Source organism: Bos indicus, chromosome 22 (genome assembly GCF_029378745.1).
Source record: "Bos indicus isolate NIAB-ARS_2022 breed Sahiwal x Tharparkar chromosome 22, NIAB-ARS_B.indTharparkar_mat_pri_1.0, whole genome shotgun sequence".
Lineage (NCBI taxonomy): Eukaryota > Metazoa > Chordata > Mammalia > Artiodactyla > Bovidae > Bos > Bos indicus.
In genome coordinates, this window is record NC_091781.1 from 55,959,888 (window position 1) to 55,978,057 (window position 18,170).

The 18,170-nt window shown below is 39.9% G+C and overlaps 1 protein-coding gene, 1 non-coding gene and 1 pseudogene across 13 annotated transcripts in view; 1 reads left to right on the forward strand and 2 right to left on the reverse strand.

Annotated features, from left to right (window-relative positions):
* TMCC1 (transmembrane and coiled-coil domain family 1) overlaps positions 1 to 18,170 on the forward strand; it is a 155,650-nt gene that overhangs the window by 52,887 nt on the left and 84,593 nt on the right. The window lies entirely within an intron of this gene.
* LOC139178751 (U6 spliceosomal RNA) lies at positions 403 to 506 on the reverse strand. Its single transcript, XR_011563243.1, has one exon. It is a non-coding gene; the product is annotated as a U6 spliceosomal RNA (small nuclear RNA).
* LOC139178740 (U6 spliceosomal RNA) lies at positions 17,721 to 17,817 on the reverse strand (annotated as a pseudogene).

Sequence of the window (18,170 nt, forward strand, 5' to 3'; positions counted from 1 at the left end):
AAAGTTTTTCTTTTTTCAAAATAACTTAAATAAGCTTTTTGAATGTGAGCAGTGACAGAGGCTGATTTTCCCACTACTCTTGTTTGGTTTCTTCTGTTACTACTTTTAAACAACTCTGGTCATCTTTTACAGATGAGTAACAAAAGTCATCCTTCTGACTACTACCCTTTGCTGTTGTGGGTCTTGCCAAAACTAATCTTGTAGCCATCAGTAATGCCTGGAGGTAGCTCAAAGAGAAAACTGACCTAAAGAATGGCCTTCTAGCAGTGAGATTCTGGGATGCTAGATGAATTTGGAGTCTCCCTGGGCTCCATCAGGAAACTGCAAATCAGGAAGATCCTTGGCAGTCACAGATGTAAATCTGTGTTTTAAACAATTCACTAAGGACCCTAGAGGCCCATGAAAAATACGGAGTGCTTCAGGAATTTGAGTATCATCCCTGTGCAGGGCCCGCGTTACTATACTCTGTGTTCCAATTTCAGTATATGTGCTGCTGGAGCAAGCGCTGGGGTGTTCTCACATCGTCATTTTGAATACTTGGTCATACTGGTCCATCAGCTCTTGGTTGTTCTAGTTCTTCGGTGTTCTTCTTAAATTATAGTCTCCAAAACAGAATACAGTTTCCACATGTGGTTACGAGAGCTTAGCTATCGCTTTTCTCGTTTATTTATTTCATTGCTCCAGGTCTTAGTTGCAGCATGGGATCTAGTTCCCTGACCAGGAATCAAACCCAGGCCTCCTGCATTGGAAGCCCAGAGTCTTAGCCACTGGATCGCCAGGGAAGTCCCTATCACTTTTCTGATTCTAAGATCCGATATGCTTCTTTTAATATATTTAACTCTAGTTTGAAGTTTCTTTTCCTTTTTGCAATCTTTTTCATATCTTTGATTTTCACCTGGTGAAAGTCATAGAATTTAATTCAGAACAGTTGAAATTTTTGTTGATAGTGCTTTAAAAATACAGATGCCCACTAATTTTAAGAATGTTATAAGACTTTGCTAGTGAACTTTGTTTTATCTTTAAAAAAAATTACTTCCCAACTCCAAATAATAGAATTTTCAGCCTACTGGGATAAAGGAAGCCTCTGAAATTATAACAGAGTTTCTTAGGAAATCAGAAGTGATATGGATCTGCCTGGTTCAGTAGGGCCCTAATTTACTTACAGTAAGATAGCACATGTTGCTTTTCTATCATATTTGTGATTGTATGATCTTAGATGTCTTGAGGGCAGGAGGAGAAGGGGACAACAGAGGATGAGATGTTTGCATGGCATCACCAACTTAATGGACATGAGTTTGAGCAAGCTCCGGGAGATAGTGAAGGACAGGGAAGCCTGGCATGCTGCAAACAGTAAGCCATGACTTAGTGACTGAACAACAATAGATATCAAACGGTTTTTTTTAAAAAATAATATTCTGAAGAGCTGGCACTTTTGTTTAAACTGTTAGAAAAGTTTGGTCCTACAGTGCAGAGTGGTAACCTGAAAAGCAGTATTTGACATTTGAATATTGCTTTCTTTGTTTGGGGGTGAATTATTTTAGTTTAAGAGAAATTCCCAGATTTAATTTCTGAGCTAGAGTCTTAACCAGATGTTGACAAATTAATTTGAACTTATACTTTCTTTTTGGCAAATATCACTACCAGGGAAGTAATTCATGTCATGGTTTACTTGGGAAAGATGTTTTTAGAAAGCTTGCGTACCACTGTTTCTAGAGGCCCTCTGCTGATACCTTCTGGTACTGCTGAGAGTGTTTAATGAAATGGCTAATTTTTCTGCATTAGGTTTGTGATTCTTACTGGCTGCAGTGTATTTTAAACAAAGTTTCTTGGTTAACCGTCATAATAATCCCAAAGTCTTATTTTTAATTACCAACTTGGTCTTGGAACTAACTTTTAACAAATGTTGGCACAAATTCTGAACTTTTGCATAATGTCTTGTAGTTAGTAAATAGCTTCAGGATTTTTACTTTGGTCAGCAAGGTGGTTTTGGTTTTAAATAACCAGAAGATAGACAGTGTGCCTTGAAAACCTGTGTGTGTTAGTCACTCAGTCGTGTCCAGCTCTTTGTGGCCCCATGGACTGTAGCCTGCCAGGCTTTTCTGTCCATTAAATTCTCCAGGCAAGAATACTGGAGTGGGTTGCCATTTCCTTCTTCAGGGGATCTTCCCAACCCAGGGATCGAACTCGGGTCTCCTGTATTGCAGGCAGATGCTTTACCATCTAAGCTACTAGGGGAGCCTATGAAAACCTAATTTAATTTAAATTGCTTGCCTTTTTTAAAGGTCCTAGATAGAGCAGTTTCTCAAAGACTCATTCTTCATTTCCTTGCCTTGTTTTTAGGGTACTCCTTGTGGCAACCTGAACATTTTCTTTAAAAACTTAGAGTATTTTCTACTTCTGTATAATAAGGATTTTGATAGTGTTTTCTAAACAGTACTATACTTGAAAACTAATTTCAAGGATAACTATATTTTAAATGTTAATTGAAATGGGCTTGATATGTTCTGGGGGTCACTTTGAATATTAAGATTCTGGAGAATCCAGCTTAGGCCTTTAAGTGCTCATGCTCAGTCACTCAGTCATGTCTGACTGTCTGTGACCCCAAGGACTATAGCCCACCAGGCTTCTCTGTCCGTAGGATTTTTTCAGGCAAGAATACTGGAGTGGGTTGCCATTTCCTCCTCCAGTTAGAGGTGGATAAATTTAGTCAAATTAGATTCAGTTTTTAGATTTAGGTTGGAAGGATAATGAAAGATAGGCTCACAGGTCTTTATCCCCCTTCTGGGTGTGGGTGTATGTTTGTGTGTACATGTGTGTGTGTGTGTCTGTGTACATGGTTGCCACATGCATGGAGTAAGCGTGATGGAGAGCTGGATAGTCCCATTTCTTTGCCACCACTTCTGGACTCTTTTGCCTTTCACTCTATTATTTGGGTGCCCTTGGAGTCTGATGCTGAACATTTATTTATATGTGGTTGATGCTACACTGTTTATGAGTATTTAATATCTGTTGAAGATTCATAATCATATAGTAGGCCTCCTGTGACCTAAATTTTTTAAAAAAATAAAGGGAAGGTTATTAACTATGGAGAATGCTGCTAAGTCGCTTCAGTCATGTCCAACTCTGTGCGACCCCATAGACGGCAGCCCATCAGGCTCCCCCGTCCCTGGGATCCTCCAGGCAAGAATACTGGAGTGGGTTGCCATTTCCTTCTCCAAGGCGTGAAAGTGAAGTTGCTCAGTCATGTCTGACTCCTAGTGACCCCATGGACTGCAGCCCACCAGGCTCCTCTGTCCATGGGATTCACCAGGCAAGAGTACTGGAGTGGGGTGCCGTTGCCTTCTCCAAACTATGGAGAATAGTAGCCTCCAAATTATTTTGCTGACCCACACGTTTTACTTTGCCTCTTATATTTTCATATTTTATATAATTGTTCCTGTGTATTATGTTGGGCCTCCCTTGTGGCTCAGTTGGTAAAGAATCTGCTTGCAATGGGGGAGACCTGGGTTCAATCCCTGGGTTGGGAAGATCCCCTGGAGAAGGAAATGGCAACCCACTCCAGTACTCTTGCCTGGAAAATTCCATGGATGGAGGAGCCTGGTAGGCTCCAGTCCATGGGGTCGCAAAGAATCGGACACGACTGACTTCACTTTCACCTTCACTTTCAGGAATATGACACTAGCAGAATGTAAGAACAGATTCCACAATAGAACTGTCCAGTGTTGAGGTAGGCTGCCTTGGGCGATCCAGCAAAGGCTGGAGAACCACACATCATGCCTCTTGTAGGAAAAAAGCTCCATGACTCCAGTTGGGAATTGGACTAAGCTTCCGATATTTCTTCTAAGATTCTGTGGCTAGCGATAGGAATTCCTGAGTTGAGCTCTTAAACGTAAAACACTGTGGGAGAGTTAGGCTGTGAATGGAGGTCTGACTCAGGAGTGTGCTGGGAAGTTGGTGAACTTCTTCATGGAAACCTCTGCTGTCTTTGGAAGTTTAAAGGTTTTTGGTTCTCAAGCCATCTCCACATAGGGAAAACTATTAACGTCTTTTTCAAGCCTATAGCATTTCTGACTAAAATTGCTAGTCACTCAGTCGTGTCCGACCCCTTGTGACCCCATGGATTGCAGTCCACCAGGCTCCTCTGTCCGTGGGATTCTCCAGGCAAGAATACTGAAGTGGGTTGCCATTCCCTTCTCCATCCCAACTAAATGGAAAACTAAATATTTAAACAATAAGAGATTCCAAAAATGGACTTTATTGCTTACTCTGTTTCATTATATCAAATAGAGAAAGAAATGAAAACAAGTTTAAAATAAATGAACATATATTTTGAAGTATATAGTATCACTAATGACTTAGGAAATATGTTTTCAATTCTGTCTAACATACGCAAGTAGTGTTTCATTAAAATTAGTCTGTTCCGTGGTAGAAACTGAACAGCTTCATCTTTGAACCTTCAAAGTTGTATCACCTTAAAAAGAAAAACCTTAGTTTCCTCCTAAACTCTTTTGTTTCTTTTTGGTGAGGGAATGGTTGTTTTGTAAGATGCAGCTAACAAAGATAAGTCGGCAATAAACGCAGAGCTTCTTCATGATACAGATCTTGATTTGAGTATTGTGAATGTGACTGCAGTGCTGTAGAGCAAGCACTGCTGAAGGTTTTCTGTTGTGGGTTTCTTCTCTCCTGGTTCATGTAATACCCTGTTCTCTCTCATTGTTAACGCAGAGGCAAAAGCCGTTCTGCACCAATGACTCTAGAAGTGATGCTGAATTCACCAGAATTGAGACTTTTTTTTTGTAATGACTGGCCATGCATTTATTGAGATGATTTCCATCTCAGCAGCACTTTTCTTTTAAAAATGAAAAGTCACGAAATGAATGCACGGCCATAAGGGTGAAAGAGAACCCTAATTCTGATCTCTCTATTTCTGAGCATTTCTTCGTAAAAAGTTTAATCGTGGACTAGTGCTTCAGAGGAACTAAAGACTGATATAACCTTCCATATGAATATGCTCTGTGGAAAATGATTTCTGGGACTTTTTTGACATAGAGATTAGAACATTAGAACATACACAGTCTTAGGGAGCAAGTCTCCTGTTGAGGAGCAATGCAGATGCACATAGAAAGAACCACTTTAGCATCGCATGGAATATCTTCAGCCCTGCTACTGGCCGAAGCTCATCACAGCCTTTCCCACAACAGTAGGTTGTTCTCAGTCACTGTAGATGGCTCAGGTCACAACTGTACATTCTTCTAGGCAAAAGAACAGGGTCTAAGTTTTCTACTCTGTGGCACTGTTGTCTGCTACAAGAATACAAAACAGCTGAAGAAAATAATCTACCCCATTTTGTTACTGTAAGTGTGTTTGTTAGGACTTGAAATAGTTCTTTGTTAAGCTTTCTTCCGTTTTCCATATTCTTTGGTTATCATACATTGTCTTTACATGATTTGTGATGAGTTGCACTGAATATAGAATCAAATTAAGTTTAAGCAGATAAATATGTGTGAGATTAATGTATTCTTCCTAAGAATGTTTGCCCAGAGGGCCGTAGGTGTAAGGTGACCTTGCTTAAGTTTCTTTGCATAAAGATAGAATTCAGTCTGTCTTCTAATTGTCAGAAGTTCAGCTTCGTGAGAATGGAAATAAAGGTTTATGATCCGATTAGAGCTCAGGGGAATTTAGGCTGCAGTGTAAATTACCTGCCTTGGGTTACCTACTAGTATGTGATATGTATTCCTTGTTTTCTGCTTATAGTTCTGTGTCCTTATCTTCTGTTGCATTAGGATACAGATTGGTTTGTAGATTGGTACAGAAATCAAGACAAGCTTGACTTTTACGTCCTGCTTTCATCATTATGAAGATTTGTAGTTTTACTGAATAAAATCAATTGAATAAATCAGTTTCCTCAATTTAGATGAGTCACACATTGTCACATCTAGACTAACTTTAATGGGCAGTTATTTTTTTACTCTTTTAGTGGGATTCACCTAAAAATGAGGTTTAAAAAAATTAACTACCATCAAAACTGGCAGAAAAATCTTTGCAAAAGACATCAGTGTTGTATAAAGGAAAAATTATTCTTGTGTCTCTCTTTTATTACTCACACAAAACACTTCATTTTTGGTCACCAAAGGTCTGGGGTTTTTTTTTCCTTCCACACAGTCCTCTGCAACACTAGTTGGGTGTCTTCCAGTTTAAAGCAGTTCTGACGCTATGTGAGGATAACGTCAGATCCCACAGGTTAAGGGCTCAGTCCCGTGAGGCTGCCTCCCGTCGCCCTTTACTGCCAGCCCCAAGTCCAGTTGTCTCCTGTGCTTCTGACCAGCTGGCTAGAGCACCTTCCATAAGCCGCTCCTCGGGAATGATTAATTTACTATTAAGCAGAACGACCCAGAGAACTTGGGAAAATATTTTACTTATGACACTACAGCTTTATTGCTAAAGGATATAACTCAGAAACAGGTGGATGGAAGAGGTGCAAAGGGAAAGGTATGAGGGCAGAGATCAGAGCTTCCCTGCTTTCTCCCAGCACCTCCGTGTGTTCACCAACCTGGAAGCTCTCTGGACCCAGTCCTCAGAGATTTTTATGGAAGTTTCATTACCCAGGCAGCTGGATTATTTACTTGGCCTCTGGTGACTGAGTGTAATCTCTAGTCCCTCTTTCTTTCCCAGGGGTGGGGGTTGGGTTGGGTGGGATGAGTTGGACTGAAAGTTCCAGCCCTCTTATCACACGGCTTGGTTCCCCTGGCAACTAGCCGCCCGCCAAGCATGGGTTACCTAGGCCCTTATAAAGTCACCTCGTTAGCAGAAATTCAGATGTAGTTGCAAGGGATTATCAATAATAAGACACCCATTTTACTTTTATACTCTGAAACTATTTCAGGAACTGAGGACAAAATACCAAGTATTATAACAAGGCACTCCCCACTGCTTTACCCTTGAGGAATTCCAAGAGTCTTGGGAGCCATGATCTAGGAACCATGGACACAAGACCCACATAGACGTGTATACTGATAAATCACAGAATCATATGTTACAGTATGAAAAATAACAGAGACCATTCTTTTTTGTGTAATTTGAACATTTTAGATATATATTTTTCTATAGATACTGTCTTTTCTCTCTCTCCTTTTTGTATCCTTGTGATTTTTTTTCTTCCTGTTACTTTGCATCTCTTATCATTCACTGTCTGTGGCTTCACCATTCAGCATTGTCCTAGTACCATTTTTGAAATCACAGCTGGAAGCATTGAAAAGCATTCTGACAAAGGAAGACTGAATTGTGACTTTAGGCCAACAATAAGCTATAGGAACAAATGATGTTTAAAAAATTAATACTATTTCAGTATGTGTTAATGTTTTTAGTCCTTCAGAGAATTGTTGAAACCAAGAATTTAAAAGTCACAGACTTCTTCTTTTCAACACAGGAGTATAAAACATTCTACTTGCTTGCAAATCTGTGATTTGACCTTTTTTTTTTTTTTTTGTCCACTCTGTGCGGCTTATGAGATTTCAGTTCCCCAACCAGGAATCGAACCCAGGCCCTTGGTAGTGACAGCGTGGAGTCCTTACCACTGAATCCTTAACCAAGGAATTCTTGTACATTTTTTGTGAAGGAGTTTTCATAGACTCATGTGCTGCCATCTTTCAGGTTCTCAGAGTCTGAAATGATGTATGTGACATTGTTTAGTTGTATTTGTTTTGGGGCTTTATAAAATGGCATATTATAGCTTATGTAAAATTAGAAGACATTTGCTCCTTGGAAGGAAAGCTATGACAAACCTAGTCAGTGTATTAAAAAGCAGAGACATCACTTTGCTGACAAAGGTCCATCTAGTCAAAGCTATGATTTTTCCAGTAGTCATGTATGGATGTGAGAATTGGACCATAAAGAAAGCTGAGTGCCGAAGAATTGATGCTTTTGAACTGTGGTGTTGGAGAAGACTCTTGAGAGTCCCTTGGACTGCAAGGAGATCAAACCAGTCAATCCTAAAGGAAATCAACCCTAAATATTCACTGGAAGGACTGATGCTGAAGCTGAAGCTCCAGTACTTTGGCCACCTGATGCGAAGAGCTGACTCACTGGAAAAGACCCTGATGTTGGGAAAGATTGGAGGCAGGAGGAGAAGGGGACGACAGAGGACGAGATGGTTGGATGGCATCCCCAACTCAATGGACATGAGTCTGAGTGGACTCAGGGAGGCAGTGAAGGACTGCAGGCCATGGGAGCACAAAGTGTCATACGCGCTGAGCAACTGAGCAGCAGCAGCACGTCTTCTGTGAGTTGCTTTTTATGCAGCTGTGTTTTCTGAGCTTGCTCCGTGTCACTGCATGTAGCTGTGGCTCATCTGCACTGTGCATCTTATCCCCCAACCCCTACACTTCTTAGTCACAGGTCGGGTCTTCTGTTTCGTTTCCTGCCTCTGTCTTTTATCCTCATTCCTGGGAAGTTTCCTTATTTTCCGATACTTCCCTTAAAATATTTTGTTTCTATCATGTTTTAAAGTTTCTAAGGCCTTTTTTTCTTCTATGAATACTTTTGTATAATATCCTATTCCTTTAGTAAAGGTTTTGTTTTCTTTTGTTTCTGAGGATTCTTTTTCTTCCTATATTGTCTCTGTCTCTTCAGAGTCCTTCCGTTTTTCTTTTTTCTTGGGTGTTTTAGTCTCTGTCTTTTTGGTTACAGGGTTTTCTCAAGTGTCTGGTCATCCATGACACTCTCTTCATATTTGAGGGAGGCATTAAAATGCTGTGGTGGGAAGCTCTCCTTTGTGAAAGCTTGTAAATGATAGCTTTTAGTATAGAGTAATTAGGCAGAGACTCATTTTACTGAAGACCCCTTTTCTTCAGCTCTGCAGTTAGCTTTTCCAGACGAATTATTCAGACTTTAGCCTTAGCTGGTGGATGGATGGTGGTGGTGGTCATCGGCCTGGCTGCCTTTTTTGCTGGAACACTAGGAGGAAGAGGACTGAAATTCTCATTTATCAGTGTAATCCTTCTGTCCTTAGAGTGGTACCTCATTCCATCCCTCAGAGTTTAGAGTCTCTCAGTTTCTCGTCCCTTGTTTCAGTGTTCCCCAGAAAATAAACCCCTGGACTGATCACCTTCCTGTGCCTTAGGAGAATGAGCTGCTGAGCTAAGTGCTCACTATAAATACTCATATCCAGTCCTTCTGTTTTCAGACTCAACCCAGTGCCCTTGTCCTTAGAGTAACCCCTGATACTTCTAAATCCTGACTTTTCTATACTTTTGGCATAAATAGGCTTGCTTCTTATTGATTGCTTCACACCACCCACTCCCCTACCAAGTACTTATGTGACTGGAGGAAACCCCAAAGCTGTCCTCTATTACTGGACTATCGTTCTTCACCTCCCAGAGAGTTTTATTGGCATCCTTATCTACTGCTTTCTCCTCTCAAGTTTGCTGTGCCTTTCTGGTTGTATGCCTTTTATTATTTCAATTTTATTAGAAAGCCAAGATAAATATGTTTAGTCCATTGATTCCTCTGTAAGGAAGCTTTTATTACAATAGAAATGTGAGGGACTTTGATACAGACTTGCCTTCTAAAGTCTTCTTTGCCCTCAAAGTAGAAATCACCGAAAATTTCATTTCCACTGGTTGTAATCCAGGTTAGTCTGTTTTTCAGTGCATACAGAGCCTTTTGAAACCTAGGGGGCCACTCATGTACAGTAGGAAAGACTAGGATCCATTTGTTTCTTCCTGTAGCTGCTAAAAAAAAATAGCACTCTTGTAGCAATTTTGCAGTTATCTTCTGTCTTGGATTCTTGTTACTAAAGAGCTAAACATGAGCTTCGTTCTCCTTTCATTGGTCTGGAGTGTCATAGACAGGATAATCTTTTTAACGTTTGAATTTAGACATTAAAGCTTAGTTTTCCAAATCCTGATTTGGGTGAAGGAAATCTAGATTAAGTGTAGCCTAGATTACACTTAATATAATGTAAGTTTGATTTCCTTAATCTAGATATCTTATACTTATTACGCTAAGTATTGCTTTAAGCCATATGCAGTTGCCAATAGGTAAGCAGTTTTAGCCTATAAAAATGGTAATTGTGTGTGATTGCAACACAGCAAAGTTAAAAGATCTTAATAGTTTAGTTAACAGACGTTTTTGTCCAATGTAGTAATTTGTTCTATAGCGTTTTTGGAAACATTCCAGTAGGAGGAAAGGATGAGATAAAATGATAATGTCAGGCTAAGTAAGAGAAAGAGTTGAGGTCCCTATTCCGTGTACCTGTGTGTCTTAGAGCTACATCAGGGTTCCTCTAGTGTTCTAAAAGCTCCACGCTGCTGAGGCTGGAGGCTGTGAATTCCATGGAGGGCCAGTTAGATACACAGTGCCTGTGACTTTGTACACTAACAGCATACTCCGAGTCCCTGGCTGCCAGGTGACACGAATCTGTAGGGGATTTCAGCAAATACCAGTTTAGCTGGAATAGTATTACTTAATTTTGTTCATTCTGTGTACAGCCTTCATGTATATTTCCTTACGTTGGTTAAAGATAGAACTTTAAAATGATAATATGACTGCCGTGTGGCTTAAAACATAGTGGAAATAAAATATACAACAGTAGCAAGAAGGACTCGGGGGAGGGTTGTCTGGAAGGTGCTTAAGGTAGCCTGTAACCCTGTAATTCACGGCACCACTGACAGAACAACACAAGAATGCATTAAAACTAATAGACAAGGTTAAAGGAAATAGAAAAATGCTTGATTCGTAGAAAAGAAGAATAAAAGAATAAAGAACACACAGGACAGATTTACAACAAATAGCAAGATGGAAGTAAAAAGCAGAAAAAAATGTGAGCACTAACAAAAGAAAACTGTTAAAACTGTGCTAATATGAGGTAGGTTATAATATAATATATATAATACAATACTATCAGATAGCTTAGACATTAAGGCACGTGGTATTGCTGAGGATAAAGAATGACATTTCATAACGCCAAGACAGGCCTCTCAGCAGGAAGACGTAAGAATCCCCAGCAACCTTCTCTTCTTGTTTGCTTTGTTGTCCGTACATATGTGGTCTTTGGATCTTTTCTTTTCACGAGTGTTGTCATTTTTCACTGCTAGAGATGTTTGTGTGGCCTGTGAGGGAGGAGTTGCTCCTTTGTCTGTCTGACTTGTGATAGCGTTCGTGTTCAGCATGCTCTGGGCAATGTAAACAATTGTGTGGGGGCCCCACTTGAGAGACCAAAACTTCAGGATATAATTATTTCATTTAGAGTTGTAGTTATTTTTAATGTAATTATTGTCCTTTACAAAAGGCCACCTATGAGAAATAGAATTTAGATGAAGACTAAGAAGTTATGTTTTAAAGAATTCTTTTTTAACATCGTGTGAATATGAGTAATAAAATATTATAAAGAACAAATCAGAAAGGAGTAGCTGCTTGTCCATTTATAAGGATTCTTGGCAGTAAGTTTTTTTTTTTTTTTTTGGTACTAGATCTTTAAAGCCTTGCAGTGATGTGTCACTGTCAAAACTCTTCATTTCTGTCTGGAGAGAATGTCCTTTTATTTAGAGGATATTCTATTTTTCTGAGGAAAAAAAAAAAAAAGAGACATCTGTTGGTTGATATTCATGCCTAAATGCAAGAAAAGCAGAGAGGCTTAAAGAAACAAAAGTGCTGAATCAAGAAGCATATTTGGAAATAGACAGAAATACAGCTCATGTCAGTTTTTTAACAATGTGGGGAAAAGCGTGTAACAAAATATACTATTTTAAGAGACTTCCTTGGCAGTCAAGTGGTTAAGACTCTGCATTCCCACTGCAAGAGGCATGGATTCAGTCTCTGGCTGGAGCATTGAGATCATGCCACTCAGTGTGGCCCAAATTTTAAAAAGATTTACTGTTCAAATGCACAAGTTAGTAGTGGTAATTATATTCACTTTGTTGTGAAATAGATCTCCAAACCATTTCATCTTGCAAATCAGAAACTCTCTACCCATTTTCAAAACTCTTCCTTTCTTCCTTCCCCTCTGCCACTGGTAACCACCATTCTACCTTCTGTTTGAATCTGACTACTCTAGGTACCTCATGTAAGCGGAATCATACAGTGTTTGTCTTTTTCTCACTGGCTTATTTCACGAAGCATAATGTCCTCAAGGTTCATCCATCTTGCAGCACGTGGCAGGATTTCCTTCCTTTTTAAGACTGAATAATATTCCCTTGTGTGTATAGACCACATTTTGTTGATTCATTTATCTGTTAGATCTTTGGTTTTCTTTTACCTCTTAGCTGTTGTGAATTAACACTTGTTTTCTGGGTTTGGTTTGGTTTTGATAGTAGCCATCCTTTCAGGTATGAGGCAGTATCTCATTATGGTTTTGATTGCATTTCCCTGATGATTAGTAACGTTGAGCATCTACTCATAAGCTTGCTGGCTGTCTTTTGTCATCTTTGGAGAAATGTCAGTTCACATTCGGAGAAGGCACTGGCACCCCACTCCAGTACTCTTGCCTGGAAAATCCCATGGACGGAGGAGCCTGGTAGGCTGCAGTCCATGGGGTCGCTAAGAGTCGGACACGACTGAGCGACTTCACTTTCACTTTTCACTTTCATGCCTTGGAGAAGCAAATGGCAACCCACTCCAGTGTTCTTGCCTGGAGAATCCCAGAGATGGGGGAGCCTGGTGGGCTGCCGTCTATGGGGTCGCACAGAGTTGGACACGACTGAAGCGACTCAGCAGCAGCAGCAGCAGTTCACATCCCCTGCCCATTTTTTCATCAGCTTGACTTTTTGTTAAGGTGCATGCATTCTTTATATATCTTGGGTATTACCCCCTTTTCAGGTGTATGACTTGCAGATATTTCTCCCATTCGCTAGGCTGCCTTTTCATTTTGTTGATGGCTTCCTTTGCTTTCCAGAAGCTTATTAGTTTGATGTATTCTCATTTGTTTATTTTTACTTTTGGTGCTTTTGATCTTGGCATCAAATCCAAGAAATCATTGCCAAGTCTAATGTCAAGGAGCTTACTACTTAGGTTTTCTTCTAGGTGTTTTATGGTTTCAGGCCTTATGCTCAAGTCGTTCATCCATTTTGGCTTAGTGGTCTTATTCTTTTGCATGTGACTGTCCAGTTTTTCCAATACCACATATTGAAATGACTGTTACAACAGTTATTTAAAATTCTTTGTCAGTCAACTCATAGATCTGTTTCTTTAGAGTCTGTTTCTGGAGCTTAATTTTGTTCCTTTAATTGGGCCCTGCCTGCTTGTTTATATGCTTTGTCGTTTTTTGCCGAGGCACTTGAAAAAATTTGGAAAAAATCACCTATCCCAGCCTCTCAAGCCTTTGTCTAATCTCAACTCCCCCTGGGGTTTGCCTGCAGAACTGCAGCTCCAAGGTGCCTTTGCATCTTGCTCACAGTGTCTTGCAGCTCTGGTTCCTAGTTCTCTTAGTGCTCAGAGTTATCCAAGACCGAAGCCAGTCCCTTAGACGGTTCTCAGACAAGCCAGAATTGGACATGTGGTCTGTTTGGTTTGTGTTTCCGAGGGAAGAGTCCAGGCGTGACCGTTTTCTTCTGGTTGCTCCACACTGTGCTCTGCAGGGAAAGTGGCATGAGTGCAGAATGCCAAACACCACGGTTTTCCTACCCCTTTCATTGAAGCCTAGTGTTGCGTTTACAGTGGCCCAGGTGCTGTCACTTCTTGTCTGTCTGTTGTGAACTCATTGTCTCTGTGAGGGAGGGAGGCCAGTATTTCCTAGTCTGCCATTTTGGTGAGGTCACTCTCCCTAGTATCACTTCTTGAAGTAGGAATACTGCCACATAATGTTTCTCTTTATAAGACAGGTGGGAAAAAAGAAACCAGAGATGGAATATTTTAGACTTGAGTAAGGTGGTTTGTCCTTTATGAGGTTCATATCTACAAATGGAGAAGATGAAATCTAAAGCAGTATTAACCTGTCTAATGTTTTATTTTGGAATAAAGAAATAAAGTAAGCCTATCAGATAAGACCATGTATTGTTTTAAAGTTTTCAGGGCATTTGACAAATATTTATTGAATGTCTTCCGTGTTCATTTCAGTTCAGTCGCTCAGTCATGTCTGACTCTTTGCAACTCCATGGACTGCAGCACGCCAGGCTTCCCCGTCCTTCACTACCTCCCTCAGTTTACTCAACTTCATGTCCATTGAGTCAGGGATGCCATCCAACCATCTCATCCTCTGTCATCCCCCTCTCTTCCCGCCTTCAATCTTTCCCAGCATCAGGGTCTTTTCCAATGAGTCAGATCTTCCCATCAGGTGGCCAAAGTATTGGAGTTTCAGCTTCAGCATCAGTCCTTCCAATGAATATTCAGGACTGATTTCCTTTCAGATGGAGTCGTTGGATCTCCTTGCAGTCCAAGGGACTCTCACGAGTCTTCCCCAACACCACAGTTCAAAAGCATCAATTCTTCAGTGCTCAGCTTTCTTTATAGTCCAACTCTCACATCCATACATGATTACTGGAAAAACCATAGCTTGGACTAGACGGACCTTTGTTGGCAAAGTAATATCTCTGCTTTTTAACATGCTGTCTAGGTTGGTCATAGCTTTTCTTTCAAGGAGCAAGCATCTTTCAGTTTCATGGCTGCAATCACCATCTGCAACGATTTTGGATCCCAAAAAAGTAAAGTCTGCCACTGCTTCCACTGTTTTCCCATCTATTTGCCATGAAGTGATGGGACCAGATGCCATGATCTTCGTTTTCTGAATGTTGAGTTTTAAGCCAACGTTTTCACTTTCCTCTTTCACTTTCTCAAGAGGCTCTTTAATTCTTCTTCTCTTTCTGCCATAAGGGTGGTATCAACTGCATATCTGAGGTGGTTGATATTTCTCCCAGCAATCTTGATTCCAGCTTGTGCTTCATCCAGCCCAGCATTTCCCATGATGTTCTCTGCATATAAGTTCAATAAGCAGGGTGACATATACAGCCTTGACGTACTCCTTTCCTGATTTGGAACCAGTCTGTTGTTGCATGTCCGGTTCTAACTGTTGCTTCTTGACCTGCATACAGATTTCTCAAGAGACAGGTCAGGTGGTCTGGTATTCCCATTTCTTTAAGAATTTTCCACGGTTTGTTGTGATCCACACAGTCAAAGGCTACTATGCATAATACAGTCTACTATGTATAGGGTACTATGCAATTGGGATACAGAAAAGATGAGATGTAATCCTCCAAGGTCCTTATTTTTAATTTGATGAAAGGCAACCTTAATGCATAAAAAACTATATAACAATACAACATCAACACACAAAATATAAAAGCATAAGAACCATCACTATGAGCTACGCAGAAGCAGAAATGACAGTGAACTTAAGTGAACTGGAGTGGCTGCCAAAAAAATGAGTTTGGGATGGACCTTCAATAGTTAGGATCTTATCTTGATGTCTCACCTGGAGGGGAAAAAAAAAAATCACACATCCAGCAGCAGGCCTGAGTAGGCCTATATGTTTGGACTCGCAGAAATGTGGAAATAATCTAAATGGTTATCAAGAAAATGCACAAATAAATTCTTCCATCTATACTGTGAAATACTGTATAGGAATTAAATAGTGGAGATCCATATGTGCTGTCAGAATTTTCTAAGGAAATTGAATTTTTAAAAACAGATAGCTTAGCTTATTTGGGTTACTATAACCACGTACCACAGACTGAGAAGTATATAGACACCAGGGTTTATTTCACACAGTTCATATGCTAGACATTCGAGATCTGTGTGCCTGTGTGGTTGGGTAAGGACCCTCATCTGGGCCTCAGACTTCTCGTCGTATCCTCACCTTGGAAGGAACTAGAGAGAGTGGGGTCTGTCGTATAAGAGCACTGGTCCCACCTGCTGACTGTAGCGTATCTCAAATGCCCTACTTCCTCAAACAATCACACTGGGTTTTAGGATTTCAACCTAAGAATTTTGGGGGGACATCAACATTCAGACCACAGAAAAGGAAGTTTCAAATAATGTGATGGTATGATATTAGTTGGGTTAAGAACAAAGCAAGCTAGTATGCATATAATACTGTGTACTTTTATAAGTACATAGTATATAAATTCATAGTAAAAAAAAGGATAAATTGATAATAGTGGTTACAACAGTTAAGCATTTATAAATCATTAGCAGAATTAAAAATAAAAAGCCCAAATGAAAATTTATCAAACACTATTAGTGGTTCCCTCTGTATGGTGATATTATTCACAAATTTTCTTTATATTTTACCATATTTTCTGAATTTTTACAAGAAGCATTTTATTGGAAAATGTTAAATTATAGAGAGTCATAAGTGGGAGGTAAGTAATTGACAAATAATTAATAAAACTAATAATCACAAAGTGAAATATGAGAACAAGAAGAATTAAGTGGAAAAATCAGGGAGTTTAAGAGTAAGGGAGATGGTTGAGGAAGAAAGAAGGAAGTCCAGAATGTCTTAGCAACTTTTGCAGTTTGCCTTATATTTTTAAGTCATTCATTCAGTAAACATGGATATTTAATAAATACTTGGCCTAGCAGGTGCCAGAGTTCTTGCCCTAAGAAGCTTATGTTTTGATGAAGGGGATACAGACAAGGAAATGACAGTGTATGAGGAGGAATCAGCAGGGTGGAGAAGCGGGTCATGGAGGGCTGACAGAGAAGGCTTTCCTGAAGGAACAGAAGTGTGAGCAGAGCTTGGGAGTGAAGTTGAAAGTCATGTGAGATGTCTGGAGAGAGAAAGTGGGGACGAGCACAGGAAGCACGTTGAAGACCATTCTAAGAACGTGATTTTATAGCGTTTACATATTTAAAATACATAGTCTTGCTGGGTGTTCTTAGCAAAACAGCCAACAACAGTTACGTTGTTGTTTGGTACTTAGCAGGTACACTATAGTCCTCCCCCTCTCTTCTCCCTCGGCTTGTCTCCCCCTCCCTTGCCATGTATTCACTGCAGGTGACACAAGGCATGGGTTTTACAGGGAAAAATAATCACAGATCCCAAACGTTGCTGATGTAAAAGGGGGCAACCTTAATTTAGCGTATTTAAAAGAGCCATGTCCAGTTCATGAAAATAAATATGTTAATTTGGCATGGTTGGCTACTCTTTAAATTAGCCATCACAATGAGTTAGTTATGGTATTAAATACATTAGGTGTTCAAAATTATTTTGTCATCAATATCAGTTAACATCTTACTACTGGATAAAGTATACTACTTTTAGGGTTGTTTGTATTGACAGTGGCTGGAACCTTTGCAAATAACTCCATAAGGTACTTAAGCAGTTCTTAGGTAGATAAAATATGGTTTTTGTATTGTTGTGTATTTGGGGATTCCCAAAAGAAATTTCTTCGTGCAAGACAGAAATAACATTCAAGGGGCCTGAACTGCCATAGGAAATCCAGCAACTGAAGATGTTATTTACTAAACTTTTTGCAAGTAGATTTTTCTCTCTCCTTGCTTTAAAGGCAAACAATAGCTAAAACAACCATAACTTGTGTAAAGAGAAAACCTGTCAGATTATTATTTGTTAATGATGGGCTATTCCCATTTGGGCAGTTTATAGCAAAATAGTTAACAAACGTGCAATTTAGAAAGAAAGAATACATGAATTTTGTTATAATCCCCATTCCATTCCACAAAGAAAAAATACTGTGGAAAATATTACGACTTACAACACAGTGCGTTGTTAGTTTGGAAAAACTGAATTTTACTTACTGCTTGATTTACCCCTCTGTGTTTTTTTTTTTTTTTTAAATATGGAACGCTTCACGAATTTGCGTGTCGTCCTCGCGCAGGGGCCATGCTAATCTTCTCTGTATCGTTCCAATGTGCTGCCGAAGCGAGCACCCCTCTGTGTTTTTAACTTGTGTTTTTTCTACTGCCTGGAATGCCCTTCCTCTTTCTTGTCCACTTGCAGAATTTCTACCCACCCTGAAGGACTCCTACTTTGCAAGTTTCTCTGTCCCCTGGAAAGTTGATCTCTCCCTTCTTTGTACCACCACTGTCCCTGTATTGTAGCACCTGCCGCATCAATGACAGTTGTTTTAAGTTTTCTGTGTTTCCTTACTGGATTGTGAACCTCCTTGAGTAAAGGGAATGTTTCCTTCTGTACTGAGTGTCTGGTGTCATTAATGCTTGTTTGGCCTGAATGAGAGGGGCTTTCTGCAATGACACGGTGCTGCATAATGAAAGCCTGTCTT